The 15,925-nt window shown below is 41.9% G+C and overlaps 1 pseudogene; it reads left to right on the top strand.

The window, feature by feature from the left end:
• The first annotated feature begins 2,615 nt into the window (after positions 1–2,615).
• The window catches only part of LOC144820346 (E3 ubiquitin-protein ligase makorin-1-like), a 47,765-nt pseudogene continuing 34,455 nt past the window's right edge, over positions 2,616–15,925 (top strand).

The raw sequence follows: 15,925 nt of genomic DNA, 5'->3' as shown, positions 1-15,925 counted from the left end.
TTTTTTGTGCCTTTTTAATCATGATGTGGAACAGTATTAGAATCCAAATTGGCCATGTACGGAAATGTCACATAAAATGTGGTCTGTCTCGCACTTGTAATCCGATCACCAGTGCTGGAACTTTTATAGCTGAGAGTTATGATCTCATCCTAAAAACACACCATGCTGTCTGAGCCTCTTGGAGTCAACAGCTATTTTACATGCATTTCAGCCCCTTCAGCTCATGCTGTTAAAGCTTATGGTTCCCGGGGGGACTGGCTCTACATTCCAGTTGTTTACATGAGGTAAATACATAATAAATAAGTGATTAAAAACGTGCTTTGCCAACAGGACTTTTCATCTGCAATCTGACAAATCTGCCATTTTATCAATTATATAGGAAGGTCTGCATTCTCAGATATTTTGTAAATGATAAAAGATAAAGCATGTCAAACGTCATCTCTGAAGTTAACAAGGTTAATGTGACATACTGGGGTATGTTAGTTAGCCTATGAAGATAGATGTATGCCGTTGTGCATTTTAAGAGAGAAACGTGCTTCACGTTAACATATTCACTGCGATGCAGATAAAAGTTATTATTAGAACACTGGATTAGATGGAAAAACAGAATGAGAGGTAAAATGTACCAGGGGCTTCCACATCGCAGTGGATACAGCTGTAACATGCTAAAAAGTACATTTGGTGCCGACTAAAATTGTACGCAGATAAGAAAAAATGATACATTATTAATGCAGGGACAAAAACACATAGTGACACTCTTTGAAGGTACAAAAGTTCCGCAAAAAGAGTTGTGCATTGCCATTGATTTGGACGATAGATAAGGTAGTGTTCGCAATGCTTTGCAATTGCCAGTCCCCTTAGTATGTATGGCGAAATAACAAAAGACACACCTAGTTAGCCACTATCTGTCTTACATATCTGGATTGCTATAAATAGAAACGTATTCACTGCAAAACACTCTCTTGTTTATTGGGTCAGCTGCAGTGTTCGAAAGCCTAAACTGCATTGTGTGTGGACAAGATTTAGGGGCATGTTTAAAAGCCCCAATCACCACCAAAGCGTCCCTATTTTTACTTAAACCACCTTGTAAACACGCCTTCTCCCGCCGCAGAGTAAGCGGCAAAGGGGCATGCAAAGGGTGATGGTGTGGGTGTTCCATCGCAAACACCCATTGCTTTTCAGCGCTGCCCCAGATTTACACGGGTGAGGCAGTGCCAAAAACAGTTTCATTCTAATGCCATGGAATACCAGGATTTAGAATGATGATACGAGGAGAAATCATTATTTTCTCCTCATTTTTTGCTTTTTCCAAGTGTGCTGCGTTCTGGAGAACACATAGAAAAAGCTAATCGCCATGAATCTTGGTTTATGTGCAGGAAGGTGTCCCTTCCCGCACATAAACCATTGCCCCTGCAGCGCAGGCATCCTTGCAACATGGCAGCAGGGTGCCTACGCTAGCGGTAGGCAACTTTTTTTTTGCAAAAGCACTAGGGGAAACACAGGGGTGCGCCGCATTCCTGCGAATACAGCACATCCCTGTGTTTTAAAAATGTCAAAGCTCAATGAAGCTGATTGTGGCACTGCTCCGCGCTCCGAATTTTTTGTAAATATGCCCCTTGGACAGGGCTATTTTCCATCGAGGTAAGTTAAGACATTGTTTTTCCAAACTCCATTTTACCACTGTGAAAACAGACTTCTGGAGTTGGTAATGTGTGACAAGAACGTCCGTGCATATGTTTGTGTGGTATTTTGTTGTGAGGATGATGTGTTATGTTGTTTTAATGTTGCCGTGTTTTTTAGATGCATTATTGCAATGTTGTTGTCTTTTACTGCAGCAGTTGTGTTTTGTTCTCTGCTTTGTTGTGATGTGCCTTGTTATGTTTTGAATGTGTTGTTATGTTGCTTTGAGCATGGTTTTGCGTTGTTCAATTTAGCTATGTCAACCAATGCTTCTTCATTTCCAACACAAGCAGGACATTACCGTAAACTTCTGAAGGCAAGCAACAAGTTACCCCTGTAAAATAGCATTGCACCCACTTTTCAAGCTCTCAAGAGATCAGTCAGCCCGAAACTGTGGCAGAAACTGGGGGTTTTATTAAGAGTTTGGCGGAGGGTTAAACAGTCACAAATGTGATGGTTATCCTACCCACCATATTAGAAGTGCCATAGAATGTAATGTACTTACAGTAAAGTGGACAATTTGGCTTCATGTTTATGACGCGGTAACCAGTATAGTGAAGAACTTTCACATGTGGCCCAGGGATCCTTCCATCATCTTGGCAGCCGTGGGCCGTCTGTATGGGCGGAGGGGCCATGCTCCCCACCTTTCTCCCCAACAAGAAGTGTGTCTGTCAGATTGAACAAAGGCCAGCCTGAAAGACACACTTAATATTCAGGTCAGGACGCCAGGAGCTAGACATGTGCTAAATGCCTCGAGGCCCAACCCTTTGTGATGAGGGGGAGTGTCACTGATTCCCCAGGACCTAGGAGCTTCAATTTTAAATCCTGAAGTTCCCAGCGCTGAGTGTCAATCACAACACAGAATGGGCTGGGATCAGAAGTCTCCCTGACCCCATCCCACTCTGAGATGAGTGAGGGACTGTTGCCTTCCCTCAATGGCTTTCCTAAATTCTGCCAATGAGAGAAAGCATCAGTTCCAAACCATCCTGGGATCTCCAAGGCTTCCCTTCCTGAGAGTTGCAGTGAAGGTAAGTTTTATGTTTTTTGATATTTGGTGCATGCATGTATGTATGTATGTATGAATGTGTATTTGTGAATGGGTGTGAATGTGTGCATGTGCCCATGTGTGAGTGGTTGTGTATGTGTGTGTGTGTGTGTTGCCCCGGCTCCCCTCTGTGTTAAACATACCAGCTGCCAATGCATCTGGGAGTTGGCGTTTCACAAGTTTACTTCACCATGATACCCCCCAACCTTTCCAAAGTGCCCATGGCTCCTTCGATGTCCACTTGTGTAACTTTAAACAACAAGAGCACATAGACTGCATATAATGAAACCTGATGAGTTCTAGCTGTGGTGGTGAAGCCTCTCAATAGCTCCTCTTTTGTACAGTGTTGCCCAACAGCTCAACCGCTATAGCAAGTAATATCAGAGACGGGACATCTTTGTTGCTTTTCTCTACCTACTGGGTAAGACCTTGACAATATTTGCCCACACATAACGCATATAGGGAAGTTTGTAAATAGCAACTCTGTTCATGCTCTGAAACCTGCCTCTAGCTTCATTTTAACCATTGCCAAGTCCAGGTTTCACCAATGTAGGGTGTAAAAAGCTTTCTCAAAATCGATTTAGAGTATTAATGCATTTGCATGTTGTTCAGAGGGATAATCAATTATTTGTATCAGCCTCCTTCTATTGTTTGCCGTATTGCGCCTTGGTATTAACTGTTTGTGATTCAAGTATATTAACCTCGGCATCAGAGAAAGGAGCCTGTTGGCTAGGATTTTGCTCAACACCTTCTAATCAGTGTTAAGCATTGAGCGGAATCTGCCTGATGCCATTTTGGATTTATCTGCGCTCTTTGTTTGGGAGTGACACCATTATGGCTTATTTGGTTGTAGGAGGGAGCCTGTATTTGTTCCTTGCTGTAGTATATACTTCTACTAACAGTGGTGTTTACTGATTAATATATGTTGCATAGAACTCAGCGCCTAATCCTTCAGATGGTTCCTTCCCCCTCGATGTACGCACACTTTACATCCCTCACCTCTTGTTCCATAGCATCCTCACCCAACGATTCTGATTCAACAAGAGATGAAGACCTACTATTAAATATTCACATATTGCTTTGCAGTAACCAATCATCGACCATACTTCAGACTACTTGTAGAGTTTCATAATTTCATCAAAGGCTGTGTGGCATCAGAGACCATGGAATGTTCTAAATAGGACAGTGCTCAGTTGCCAATATTACCTTGAACAAGAAGAATACAATTTAGAATCACTACTAGCACAGATTTTTGCATCAACGAGTTAGAAGTCCTCCTGTTGTGAGCCCTATGCTCTGAGAATGTTTTACTATCAATGTGGACGCCACTCGTTTGAAATTTGTGTCAGAAGCTAAAAGCAGGGGGATGAGTTGATAGCTATGTGGTTTTTCAACTGCATGTGTGTTTACATAAGGAAGGTAACTATAACTGCCTCCAACATTGCTACACGGACTGTGATAGTTTCAACATTACCTTTGAGGATTCAGGAGTGGATTGTATGCATACTAGATGGGAGGTTGAAAAGTAGAGGGAAGGGTCATCAGTTGACACTGACTTAAGAGATTTAAGGAGGAGGAGACTATCCCCTTCTGTGACATGAGGAAGAGCAAGATCAGCTTACAGGTTCAGTTGGCTTAGGCTCAGTCTCGTGGTCAGACAAGTTGAAATGAGAAGAGAAGATAGACTTGTATATGTTGGAGATTTTGTTAGTGAGTGCCAATGTCTCATAACCCCTGTGGGGTATTTGTTTTGGGAGGAGGTTTAGGAGGTGTTCCGGACAATGGAGTTGGGGAATGGTTATGTTCCTAATTACAATGTTATCTACCTGAAAAAGCTAACAAAATCAACTTTGCAGCATTAAATTGTTATAGGAGTAGAAACAGAAATATATGTTTTTGTAAAATTGAAAATGTATATATTCCCTTTATTTATTAGTTTCAGTGGATATGCCACTTGAAAAAAACAAGTGTTATGATTTCTTTAAGGAAACACAGTGTTAACTTAAGAAATGTACTAAGGCCCATTGCATCATTGTAGGAATTTGAGATTCCTAAATTGCGAAAATTAAGGAATCGCAATTTAGGAATTGCAAAATCCTATCCATCATGAAATTGCAAAAGTTTTTGCGATTCCTTAATTTTCTTTATTTGCGATTCCTTAATTGCGAATCGCAATTAAGGAATCGCAATTTATTGATTCCTATGGGCCTAGAGGCCCATAGGAATCAATGGGAAGGCATTCTCATTTTGCGAATTCGCAATTAAGGAATCGCATAATGAGAATGCAATTTCAAGGGTGCAGGGGGGGGGTCCAAAGGACCCCCCCTGCACCCCTGAAATGTCACGTAAGTACATTTTACTCACACACATGTCCCAAGGGCATGTGTGTGTGTAAAATATAAGTTTCAAAAATGAACTTTTGTGCATTTTTAAAACTTTTCGCAAATTACCATGAAGGTTTACTTCATGGTAATTTTTCCCAAAATTATGCATAGCATTTAAGAAATCGCAAAATTTGCGATTTCTTATATGCTATCGCAATTCCAGAAATCGCAAAAAATTGCGATTTCTTAAATTGCGAAAAATGAAAAAAAAAGATGCATCCCAAAAAAGGTTTTTGCATTCGCAAACGGCTGTTTTTTGCGATTCGCACCGTTTGCAAATGCAAAAACGCTTGATGCATGTGGCCCTTTGTGTGTTAATGGTGTAATTTCAAAATTGGCCTCATCTCCTTGTGCAAAAACTGTTTGAATCTGTACAAACAACATATGAAAATATAGCCGAATTTGGAATAATTTGTTGTCTGCAACACACTAGAAAATGTTTACTGTTTGGTTCTTAGTATTTTCTTGAGCATAGGTGTTAAATGGATTTAACCGTAGTTCATCAAAGTACATCAATTGAAATGAAATGTACCAGGTGTTTATTCAGAGATTAGAAATGTTTCTATAATAGATTTCAATAAGGCGAGAAACGAAGATTGAATATTTTCTGGGTTCACATGGTTGATACCATGTGTTTTTTATTTAAAGAACACTGAAATATTAAAAGTTGAAACAGAAGAATAGCATTATTGATATTTTCTAACTATACAACGTTTCAATAACGAGATGCCTTGTCCTCAGAGAAATAAATGTCTGGCACAAAGAGTTTAATGAGAAAGGCAGATTTGCTGAAAATGGTCTAAATTGTCACCTAGTGTTGCTCCTTAGTGGATACAGAGTACAGAGCAATCTAAGGTTACAACTATGCCAGTGGGTGTTATTCCTAATTTCCATGATGATGTTTGCTCTTCCTATTCTGGTACTGTAAGCTAAAGGCTGTCTTCTATTTAGACAACTGGTTCTCCTGAGTCTGAGAATGCTGACAAGGAGAGCTCAAGAACAAAATCTCAGAGAGTTCAAAAATCAAGACTGTATGCAGCCAGATGTTAAAGGCTTTTGTTTAGATACATAATGGGAACAGGGTTAAATCAATTTGAAATACAAAATCTGGGGTTGAGGTAATATCCTCAAAAACTGATAGTTCAGGCAGGTGGTTCCTGGGAACTATGTGGTGTGCCTGTTCAGAGTTTGTGTGTGTTGGATTTTATGGTCCGAATCTGGATGACCCCCATCATATTGTGAATTTGGAGTGGAATCTAGTTGAGGTAACAGCCCGTTGGTTATTGTAGGTGATTTTATTACTCTACTGGACCACATTTTAGATAGATCCACCCTGAGGAATTTTGCTCAAGCCTTTAGGATGAGACAGGCTCTTAAAAGTATGCTTTAAGATGTGGGGCTGGTTGATGCATGGAGATATTTAAAGGACCCAATGAGGAGCTACACTTTTTTAGTAGAAAATCTGGGCATTTTTTTGTTGGATGTTTTCTTTGTGGAGAGAGTTTTGGTGGGTAAAATAAAAGAGGTTGCCCAATTTCCTGGGCATATTTTGGATCATTCAGCAGTCTTTATTTCCCTTAAATATTATTGAGACAATCATAATTCAGGTTGGACGTTAAAAAGGGCTATCCTCCTTGATCCTGGGGTTTTCTCCTTTCTGAAAAAAGCCAGTGTTAACTTTTTTCTAGATAATGCTGGCTCAGCTCCGCTGGAGGTTATATGGGACATCAGAGGGGTTAGCAAAGCCAGGCTTGGAGGCCGCAATACAGCAAAGCAAATGCCTCCTCCCCCAGTATGGGCTGGGTCCATGAATGGGAAGCTTCGAAGGCCTGCCACCTTTGTAAGCTCTCCCTGCCTTTATTTGCCCCCAGCAACTGGCTCTCACTGGTTTTGACCCCCACTTTTGATAGGAGAATCTGCTGGATAACCAAGTTAGGAAGAGAGAAGTGCCCACTTTGCCAACCCCACCACTAAGGTGGGGGAGGCTAGGTGAAGGACACATCTCAGTCCCCTCCATCATGAAGATGAGAAGGACCCAGACAATTAGGAAGATGCTCATTCCCCCTCCTACTGGTGAGTGGCATAATTGGGGGTGCACCCAACCCAAGGAAGGGACCCATTTATCCTGACGGCACACCCTTCTAAAAGACCCTAAATGTAGTATTTAGGGGCAATCCTGAACCTTGTCTCCCTAGATTCAAGGAAGACAGCAGAAGGACCGAAGAGCTATGCTGATCCAGGAAGAAAACACCAACTGCTTTGGCCCAGCCCTACAGGCCTGTCCCGACTCCAACCTGACTACTGTGGAAACCAAGGCGTGTCCAGTCGTTAGCAACCTCCCAGAGCCGGAGGACCTGCCCTGCACTCAACTTAAAGACTCTGTCTCCTGTGAGCACAGGATTTGAGCAACCAAAGACTTCCAACACAGAACCTGGATCCAGGCGGCTTTGAGGTTCTGCATCACTCTGCACCCAACGCCCAAGGCCTGAGATTGAGTGACCCAACACCACAAAGAGGTCTCCCCAGGGATTTTGACCTGGGGTCTGGTGATCCCAAACCAGCAATAAAACTTTAAGCAGACGCCTGCAGCCTCAACCTGAAGGGTTCCCCCACTGGAGCTGGTAAAAGACCAGACACTAAAAGGCACCCCTTAACCCAACATCCCACGGCCTTGGGTGGCATTCCCCAAGAATCCAACTTACCTCTCCAGTTGGTGTTCACCTCCAGGAAGCCTCCCTGACCCAGCATCCTGCATCTTTTCCAAACCGAAGATCTCCATTGCAATCCACGAGGTGCCCGACATCTCCTTGGCACCCTGTATCTGGCCGCCCCATGCTGCTGGTGGTGCAGCTCCTGTGCTGATTGTTGGCCCCTGCAGTGCTGAGCCAAACCCCAGGAGCTTTTATCCCACAGCTGAGCTGCCTTCTCATGAGCAGTCCCTGACCGAAGGCCCCCTTAACCCCACTGGCTAACATTGGGGCCCCTGCACTCAGCACTCAGCCATTCCAGTACCACTGGTGGTGCAATTAAGTGCCTACCTGGACCTTTGGGAACCTTGCTCCTAACCCCGAAACTCATACTTGTAAATTGTTCACTTTCCTGTGAACCACTAGCACCCTTTTTCCCATGGGAACTAATGTTACACGTTTTCTTGTCCTAAAAATGTGTTGATCTGTTTTTTGTATGATAGAAAAGTAACTGTACCTTAAACTTGAAAAAGTCTTACTTACCTTTGTATTTTAGGAACCTACTGTGTGGTGTATAGGCATATCAGCAGAGTAGTCAATGTAATCCAAAAGTAACACAAAAGTAATCAACAGTAATTTCTATGTAATTTAAATCATTTTCAAATCATATACAAACCTGTAAAGATTGTAAATCCATTTCCAATTGCATTACCTTTTAACACTTGCAATTGCTAGTACATTTTATCCACCTGTACCAAGACCTACTTGGTTCTAGAAATAAAATATAAGTATACCTTTTTTATACTTACCCAATTGGTTTGGATTCTGTCTCTGATTGTGTATAATCAGTCCTTGATTGAGTGAATACAATAAATGCTGAACACACCCTCCTGAAAAGCCTAACTGCTCGCCCATACTACCACAAAGAGAGCTGTTAGTGATTATCTAATTTAGCCTCTGCTATACCTCTGGGGATCCCCTGGACTCTGTGCACACTATACCTTACTTTAGTATAGTATATACAGAGCCAGCTTCCTACAGGGAGACATTGTTTAATTCAATATATCAAGGGGTGGGCAGATCACAAAGTTGTGGAAAGAAGCCACAATTGTTTTGGTCTTAAAACCTGCTAAGGATCCCAGGAAGGCAGACTGCTATTCTCCAATCTCCCTGATTAATGCGGATTATAAGATATTCATGAGCATACTGGCAGGGTGATTGGCTAAGTTAGCCCACAGTTAATACACCCAGATCAGAAGGGCTTTGTGCCAAAGTGGCAAATCCAAGAACTCACTCAGCAGTGGATCGGATCTATTGACCTAACCACTGTTCACTCGATTCCCCTGGTCATTGTTATGATAGGTGCTGCCAAGTAATTGAACTGAGTTTGCTGGGCATACTTGTGAGGTGTATTGGAAGTATTGGACTTTAGTCTTTGTATTATCTCTACCCTTCGGAGGCTTTATGAGAATCTGTCAGCCAGAATACTCCCTATTGGGTCATTGTCTAGGAGTTTCCGTATCACAGGGAACAAGGCCAGGCTATCCCTTATCACCTCTACTGTTTAACATCTATATTGCACCATTTAACCAGTCACTTAGAAGGGACAATCAGCTAATTTAGTTTCCTTCCCCTTATTTTTGCAATAAGTTTGTGTCATATGCAGGTGACCTGGTAATTTATACATTAGTCCCTGCTAAAACTATTCCTAGAGTGGAGAGTCTGGTGGCGGAGTTTGGGGCCTTATCCAGATACTTAGTGATTAACTCTAAGTCAGAGGTATTATGTTGGAATGTGGAAGTTTGGACAAGGAAGGCACTGGTGGAGATTAAATATTTCGGCATTGTTATTGTCAACCCAGTGGATGAAATACCACTACATAATTTGAAAAGGGCGGCAACGTAGGTTGAGGTCTTACTTGCTAGATGGAAGAATCTGTCATTGACAATCTATGGGCGTGTGGACTTGATTAAGATGGTGAACCTCCCTGAACTGACATACTTTTTTAATTGTATCTTCCTTACATTTCCAAGATCAATTATTGATAAGATTTGGGGGGAAAATAACTAGCTTTATATGGGCCTCTTGCGGGGCAAGGCTGGGGTGGAAAAACTTGAGGTGTAGACTTGAGAAGGGTGGCATTGTCCTCCCAGACCTGAATCTGTATTGCATGGCTTTTCAGTTTAAAAACTGTGGGATGTTATTGAGTAAGGTGGATAGTTCAATTTAGGGGGTGCTATTAGCAGAAATGATAAGGGAGTTTGAAACCATAACTTTCCTATATAAGTTTGGAGCCCCAAATTGTTTTAAGAGGTACGACCAAAGGTCTTAAATGCAGCAGCCTGTGGTTGAGAGAGAGGGATATATTGGCTATTTGTTATTATTCAGTTGTTTCACCTATCTGGGATTTTCCTGGTACCCCAGAGTGCCTCAAGGATGGGCTGAGTCTTCCATTAAGGCGGGCTGGGATTGCTACCTGGGGGAATTGATGACAGTGTATTACCCTAGGATGTCTTAAGTGCTAAGATTGGAGATTCCCTATCAAGGTTTAAATATGTGCACCTGTCTTCATGACTTGTAAGTGCAGTTCAGGAGATTGGGGGGGACTGGGAATTTCAGTCCATATCTAGGATGTGAGATCCGAAAGTAAGGAGGTAGATATATGGTACTGGATTTTTCTGGAGGCTGAGGACAAGAAGATGATGGCACCATATTTTGTGTGGGAAGGTACTTTTCATGGGGTGGACCTGTTGTCAATATGGCAAAATTCCCTGAATTTATTGTATTAATTGGTTAAGCCAACAAATCTAAAACAAAATAACTTTTTGAATATCAATAGAATATATTGGACCCCCAAAAGATCACAGGTTGTACTGGAGCCAACCCACAGATGTAGAAGGTGCATTTTTATGAGCTATTGATGAATACCTCTTTTTCACTTGTCCTGGGATCAAGGTGTTTTGGAAGGACATTGAGAACATTTTAAAGGATATTATGAAGATCACCATAACGCTAAACCCTGTATTAGTTCTAATGGGGGTGGATATGACCTCATGTCACCATCTGAGCAGAGAGCAGAGTGGCCTCTTGTTCTACCTGGTACTTTTAGCAAGGAGAGAGATCTGTAAATGCTAGACTGACCCATCTGCCCCATGTGCCATGAGATGGATCAAAGTGGCAAATCTGACGTATCAGCTAGATAAAGAGGGCAGGCCAGGAAGGGCGATAAAGGTATGGGCTGACTTTGCTTGGTGGAGTGGAATCCTGTTAGAAGATTCAATAGAACAAGGGATCATATGATTACAGCAAAACACTGTTCCAGGTGACAGTTCTGTCACCTGGGTGAGTGTGGTTGGGTCTAACGTGAATGCAAGATGCTATCATGATATGAGGACAAAAAAAATGTACAAAAAGTACTTGCAATTGTTACTTTACTTTTTTTGTGATTATTCTTGCCTGCTACCTTAACTTATTGCCTGTTACTTTATTGGTTTCTGCTAATTTGGACAGAGTCCTCCATTAAGGTGGGCTGGGATTGCTACCTGGTGGAATTAATGACAGTGCAGGGGGTACTACTCTAGGATGTCTTAAGAGCAAAGACTGGAGATTCCCTATCAAGGTTCAAATATGGGCAGCTGTCTTCATGGCTTGTAAGTGCAGTTCAAGAGATTGGGGAGGGGAGGCTGAGGACAAGAAGATGATGGCACCATATTTTGTGTGGGAAGGTACTTTTCATGGGGTGGACCTGTTGTCAATATGGCAAAATTCCCTGAATTTATTGTATTCAGTGGTTAAGCCAGCAAATCTAAAACAAAATAACTTTTTGAATATCAATAGAATATATTGGACCCCCAAAAGATCACAGGTTGTACTGGAGCGAACCCACAGATGTAGAAGATGCATTTTTATGAGCTATTGATGAATACCTCTTTTTCACTTGTCCTGAATCAAGGTGTTTTGGGAGAACATTGTGAACACTTTATAGGATATCATGAGGGTCACCATATTGCTAAACCCTGTATTAGTTCTAATGGGGGTGGGTATGACATCATGTCACTGTATGAGCAGAGAGCAGAGTGGCCTCTTGTTCTACCTGGTACTTTTAGCAAGGAGAGAGATCTGTAAATGCTGGACCTACCCATCTGCCCCATGTGCCACGGAATGGATCAAAGAGGCAAATCGGACTTATCAGCTATATATAGAGGGAAGGTCTGGCAGAGTGATGAAGGTATGGGCTGACTTCGCTGGGTGGAGTGGAATCCTGTTAGAAGATTCAATAGAACAAGAGGTCCTATGATTATGCCAAAGCACTGTTCCAGGTCACGGGTCTGTCACCTGGGTCAGTGCGGTGGGGCCTAATGTGAATGCAATAGACCATGAGGTGGATAGCAAGTGTAAAAACAGCCTGAGACTTGCAGACTCTCTCCTGATAAGAGGCCAATTTTTTTTTAAGTACATGCCACTGTCAATTTACTGTACTTGTGATTGTTCTTGTCTGTTACCTTAACTTCATGCCTGTTACTTTATTGTCTTCTGCTAATTCTGCCCTTTTGCCTGTTGCTTTGCCTTTTGCTAATTTCCCTTTTGCCTTTTGCTAATTTCCCTTTTGCTTAATGCCTGTATTTGTGCCTTTGTTAGTTCTAATTTGTGCCTATGATGTTGGTAGCACCTACCACTTGCTTTCCTGCTTGCTGCACATCGGTACATCAAAGGCAACCCCGTCTGCATCAATCTGCACCTGGACAACGCCCAGCGCCATGAACTCTGGATCTCCCGCCACCCACAGCTACACTGGCATCAATTACAGAACCTTGGACTCCAGACCCTGGAACAAGAATTGCTGCTGGACCTCTCCACACTCAACTGTGTGAACAATCACCTGCTGCTACTGCTTCTTCTCCTGCAACACCGGAGCCCCCATGCATACAACCGCTACTACCATGACAACAACAACTGCACCTGAACAACTACACTGCCTCCTGCTCAATGCCGGAATTCTCTGGAAAAACACCATTAAGATCTGGTATCCCATCACCTCCCTCACTCTAAAGTCATCTTCCTCAACAAGACATGGCTCAACCCTGCATCCAGAACCAACATTGCTTGTCCAACGGCTACAAGACAGCGCGCTGAGACCACATCAACAAACATGGAGAGGGGATCGCAATCATCTATAAAGAATCCATCCACTGCACCACCACCACAGACGACATCACCCTGATCATGGAACACCACAACTTCCAACTCAGAATTGATGGTAAAACCACTATCAGAGGCGCCCTCACCAACAGACTTCCAGACTACGCCCCGGCTGCTCCGACGCCATCCCCAAATTCATCACTCCCCAAACCATCAACACCAAACACTACATCTTCTTCAGAGACCTCAACTTTCACCTCAACGATGCCAACACAGTCAACCTTATTGAAAGCATGAACAACATTGGTCTCACCCAGCTAGTCACCGACCCCAACACACATTTAGGACACATGCTGGACCCCATCTTCACAGTCGGGCAACAGGGTCAAGTACAGCCATGCCACCAAGCTCACCTGAACGGACCATGTAATCATCCACTTCACCATCATCAAAGCCTCCAGTGACGGCAACAGACTTCCCAACATATCACACCGCAGTTGAAAAAATGTATCCACAAGCCAATGAACCGATGCACAGAACACCTCCTACCCCAACACCACTGCCAACCTTGAAAGAGCTTTCAAACTCTCATCAATAGCCGCTTGGACAACTACAGCACACTATATGCAGGAATTACCACACACCTTCTGAAGAGACTTCAGCCCATTCAGAAATCAGTGGCAAGACTCATCCTCGACCTACCCAGATAAACCCACATCACCCCTCACCTGAGGAAACTCCACAGGCTCCCTGTGTACCAGGGATGTCAATTCAAAATTCTTACTCATGCCTACAAAGCCCTGCATAACCAAGGACCGGCATACATCAAGCACTGCCTGAGCTTCCTCCAACCCTCCAGACTCCTATAATCCACCTCCCTCTCCCTTGCTCACCCCCCCGCATCCTCCAAAGCAACAGTGGGGGACACTTCTTCTCCTACCTCTCTTTGGAGTCATGGAACAGTCTCCCCCTCCATATCTGGACATCACCCTCTCTTCAGAAATTCAGAACGGGATTCAAGACCTATCTATCCTAATGAGCCCCCTAGCAGCTTGGATCTCAGTGCATAGATACCCTTTTGGGTGATTAACTGTGCTTTATAAATCCTATTTGATTGATTGATTGATTGACCAATGCTAAATATATGGTAATGTCACTGGGTTAGTTTGCAAAATTTGTAACACTCATGGTCCATAAACCAATCTGATCCTGATTATGCAGGGATGATCCAAGAAACATCTTAAATAAAATCTGTTTTTTATACTTAATGTTTAGATTTAGTCTTAAAAGGTTCTCTGATGGGGCTGTATTTTGGCAAAGTTATATCTGCATAAATATTCTGAAGAATTTAAAATATGTCCCAAGTTATCTCCTGGGAGTTTGATGACAGAATTTTTAGGTGTATTTATGAATTGATAAAAAGTCAATCATAATTTTATGTGAAAATGTGCCTGCATTTAGAAAGGTAAATTTCTACCCCACCGCACAGACCCAGGTGACATTCTATTAAAGAATACCCTGTGGTTCTCAAACTTTGTAGATCATACCCTGCCCACCTTGATTTAGTGTAAATGAAGTGGGTGATTTTTTTAATGGAACTAAAGCATCATGTGGCAGCGCACTGTTATTTACAGCCGGCACATTTTCCATTGAAATGGTAACTAAATCTGCACAGACAAAGTTTTACGGATAAAACTATACTGCACACAGATGATAATGTGTGCAAATCGGGTTTCAGTCTTTTGTGCACCACCAAGTAAAGTCTCTTAAATTATTTTGATCCCATTTAAATGTTTGTTTCAATCAAGCTTCAGAATTACAAAAAAATGGGTTTCATCTTTGCATTCCTAACTGCTAAATGAGTACAGTTAATTTACAGGTATTTACATTTTGTTGGGTGTTAAAAATTTAATTGCATCCTATATCATTTCAAGCACCTGTACCCCAGCAAGATTGTCACATAATTGACTTTACTTTTCTTTCTCTGACTGCAAAGCAAGAGGAGTTTGCAAAGACCAAGCCTATGTTAAAAAAGCAGCAATTTTTCAGAAGACAGCCTGACATTTGACATATGTCTTTGAAGTGCAACAATTGTGACAAGATCAGAACAGAATTTAAATGCATCTTTATTTATTGCTTTAACATTTGTGACCCAAAAAAAATTGGCATATGGCCCATAAGTGAGTCACGACCCACAGATTGGGAACACTCGTCTAGATTCCCAAATAGTTGGTTTTGTATTACAAGTCTATTTATGAAGCATTGCAAATATTTGAGTTTGCATCCACAATCAGTCAATTTTAGAATGTGTCTTTCGTAAATAAAAATAATAGATATTGAAATCTGGTTTTCAGTTTCATAATTTTAAATATGTATATAGTCGCATTTTAACAAATGCTGCAAAAGCAGGTATCCTCAATTTGCAATGTGTTTCACTTGCTTGAGATTCCTAGTAATACAAGGGAGGATCAGGACACATTAGAATAGGGACTTTCAGAAGCATTACCTGACACTAGATACATTGATTATTATATAATAGATTAGGGTTTTATTTCATGAATTTTAAATTCTGAGCACAAGAGGAACCCTATTCATGCCTCATTGAGGAGACGCCTGAGGTTAGAATTGATTATTTTCTTTTTCCAATATTTTAGTTCTTGATTTGAAAGTTATTTTCCTTTCCTTTATCTTTTATTTTTCTAATTTCTTCAGATGTCTTCTCCCACCTTCCTCATCTTTACTGAATGTTCCTTTCATTTGTGTTTTCTGTTATCTCTGTGCGTTATGTTTATCTTTGTCTTAAACTTGCTTTTTCTCTTTTCCTTTCCTGTTTTGTCTTCTCCATTCTTGATATTTCACTACTCAATACCATTCTTTTTTTTTTTCAGCCTAGGTTTTTTTTCGCAGGACATTAAGGGGCACATTAGGATTTGCCCACCCGCCACCCTATCGGAAAACGGGACTGCCCGCCACAGTGGCGGGCACATCCT

The sequence above is a fragment of the Lissotriton helveticus genome, chromosome 2_1 (assembly GCF_964261635.1).
Source record: "Lissotriton helveticus chromosome 2_1, aLisHel1.1, whole genome shotgun sequence".
NCBI lineage: Eukaryota > Metazoa > Chordata > Amphibia > Caudata > Salamandridae > Lissotriton > Lissotriton helveticus.
This window is presented reverse-complemented; position numbering and strand designations above follow the sequence as displayed.